A 3,062-nucleotide genomic window follows, 5' to 3' on the forward strand; every position below is an offset into this window, starting at 1 on the left:
AATTGTCGGTAGATTTTTATTTTTTCACAATTTCAACTGACTCTTCACGTGTGAGTAACTGAGAATATTAAATTAAATATTACCAAAAAAAAATATACTAAATAATGGTGCCACTATATATATATCCATAATTGACAATTTCATTTCTTTTTCACTAGTTTATTAATTTGTCATTTTTTATAGTATGTATTTTCTATTTGGGGTTCTTATAATATTGCTTTTTGCACAAAAAAAAGTGGTTCCACAGTCGACCTACAATTAATTACAACAATTATAGGTTGGCTCTCACATGATTGCCAAAAAAGAATAAATTATTAAAAAGTAAATTTGAGTCACTTGGAAAGTTTTAGAGTAATACTCATCAATGACTAGAATAAAGAGTTGGTAGATTTTCATGTTCCTAAACCTAAAAGTTGCTTCTCTCCTATCATATTCATTAGCAAAAAAAATAAAAAAGATCTTTAATTTGTAATTATCAGGTTCATCTCGTATAGTCAGGATGAACTCGTACGAGAATATTGAGTAGACGGAAAAACAATAAATTAATTCCCAGCTTCTTAATGTAGAGCAAATCAAGTAGTGAAAGGGCACATAAATTAATATTTGTTTGCAAGGGATAACATTTTCCATTAAAGAGTCACAACTACCATTAGCTTGATCCTGATAATTTAATTAATCCATAATGCAATCAATTTAGTGTTACAACTAAGAATATAATTTGATTCCGTTGAAAATACAATTAAATAATAAAAGTGTGTTCTCTCTAACAACTTAAACTTTTAGAAGAAATTGATCACACACTTCAACATGGTATCAGCGCAGACAAATGTCTTGAGGGGACATGTTGAAAATATAATTAAATAATAAACGAGTGCTCTCTCTAGAATCTTAAACTTTTAGATGAGATGATCACACTTTCCCTCTAACATCTTAAACTTTTAGATGTGACTTCAACAGATTTTGAGGGAAAAAAAAGTTATTTTAGTATCAATTACTTCAAAATCAGTCTCCAACCTTAGTTTCATCGATTGAGCTCACTAAAAACACACATAGTAAAAGGCAGAGTATCATTGAAATATTGATAAATACATCTTCACCTTAATTTTATTACTTATCTATGGTACACTAAGCAAATATTATTTGATGCAAATATATAGTGAGCGTAAAGCTTTTAAAAATATTTTAATGGTTAAAATTGCAAGTTTTAAAAGGTTATTTCCGGCTTTGGCATTTACTAAGTTCATATACTCTCTTAGTATTACTTTTCTTGCACGTCCTAGCTGGGTAGTGTTGCTTTATTTCATCAAAAAATTATAAAAAGTTTAAAAAGAGTCATATGATCGAGTATTATTAGTATTCTACTAGCATTTATTAACTTTTTAACTTTCCATACTCTAAGGTATTTAATTATATGAATGTTTAGGTACAAATTAAAGAACATGTAGATTTATTGATGATACATTGAATGTCATCTTCTTTAGGCGTGTATGTAAACCTGATAGATTCCTAAAATTAGTCTACTATTTACTCCCTCCGTTCCTATTTAGTTGTCCATATTTCCTCTTTTAGTTGTCCCTATTTAGTTGTTCTTTTTGACAAATCAAGAAAGAACAACAATTTTTTTCTTATTATACCCTTATTTAAATAAAGTTGTCATAAATAAAGTAAATAAACTTATGAACTCCCAACATTGATTACTTATCTTGAGTTGATTTATTTTGGAATTGTAAATTGTACTATAAAGGTAAAATTGTAACTTCACTATGCTAATCATTGTTGCCTTAATCTGTGTGTCATTTCTAAAGTGGACAACTAAATAGGGACGGAGGGAGTAATAATTAATAATATGTTGTAGTGGTTCAAATAATTTCTTTCTCCTAGTTAAGGAGATTTGGCTAGTTGTTACACTTTAGGCTCATTTTGCTAATTTTATTATGAAGAATGCGTATTCAAACTCTAATTTAATTTGTTTGAAATTTGTAACAATGGCTAATTAACTATTTTGGGCCTTTTCCGATTGAAATTATTTCTCAAAACCATTTGAATTTTTTTTCTTAAAAATAATAATTCAAAGGTCAAGAATTTGGACAAATCTGACTTTGATATCAAGTAAAGAAAGGAATATTTGATCTAACTCAATCCAAAATCTAGCTCGTGAGGAAAGAATTGTTCAAAACTATGTAAAGAGGCCACCCGTCCATTAAACCATTGATATGAGACTTCTCACACTAATATAATAAAGTTAAGGTTGTCAGTTCACCTTTAACTATACACTTCAAATTAAGCACGAATCAACGTCCTTCCATTGATTATGAGAAGGAAGATATGAAGAAAGTTCCTTATCCTTTAATCGTTGTTAGTTTGATGTATGCATCGGTTTGTGCAAGATCAAGTATTTCTCATTTTGTTGGTATTGTTAGCCGTTTTCTTTCTAATCAAGAAAAAAAACATTGAAATATTGTGAAGTGAATTAAAATTCGAGATCGTAGATTAAGATATTTAAAAATATATTGACCAATTGTCACCCTACCAAAACATTTGGTAGTTTCGATCTCAAGTTAAGAATGCAAAAGTTTTTACTAATTACCAATCCACAATAATGTCTAATTAATCTCAAATTAAGAATGAAAGATACTTATCAGATTCACCACATTAATGTTTGGCAGTTTGCTGAAAAACTATAGGAAGACATAAACCAAAACAAAATCTAAACTCTAGGAACTCTTTCTTATTCTTCATGTTACAAGGCACATGGAGTGTTTTAAGCTCAAATCAAATCATTTTTTGAGCATAATAAAATGATAATAATAATGATAATGATCATAATAATATCAGAATTGTACCTATAATAAGCGTTCATTTATGAACCACACATTATATTATTTCACCTAATTAGAAGAATTGACACATTGACAACCACATGATTGAATAGTACAATTGGAAAACATAAAAAAGACTAAACATCAAGCATTAAAAGGCTTGTACTAGCAGTTGATACTTTATAGTCGTAAGAATATTTGAATTTCATTTAAAATCATTAATAAACACAAATTGTGTACGTT

Source organism: Solanum stenotomum, unplaced genomic scaffold (assembly GCF_019186545.1).
Source record: "Solanum stenotomum isolate F172 unplaced genomic scaffold, ASM1918654v1 scaffold17497, whole genome shotgun sequence".
Lineage (NCBI taxonomy): Eukaryota > Viridiplantae > Streptophyta > Magnoliopsida > Solanales > Solanaceae > Solanum > Solanum stenotomum.